We start from the raw sequence: 209 nt of genomic DNA, 5'->3' as shown, positions 1-209 counted from the left end.
ATGTGGCATTGAATGCCGAATTCAATTTCAAGTCGGCACGACTTGGTTGAAATGCACATTCCAACAGCTCGTCGAGCGGGCCTATGCCCAGAGATCTCAGCTGTGCTGAGGACGAGGGTGAGGAGCTCCGAGCTGCCGGGCAGCACACAAACACAGGACGGTGTTTTGTTTGTGGAGACACTTGTCATCTTCGGAACGGTTTCCTCCTG

This window comes from Plasmopara halstedii (assembly GCF_900000015.1).
Source record: "Plasmopara halstedii genome assembly, contig: Scaffold_1211, whole genome shotgun sequence".
NCBI lineage: Eukaryota > Oomycota > Peronosporomycetes > Peronosporales > Peronosporaceae > Plasmopara > Plasmopara halstedii.
This window is presented reverse-complemented; position numbering follows the sequence as displayed.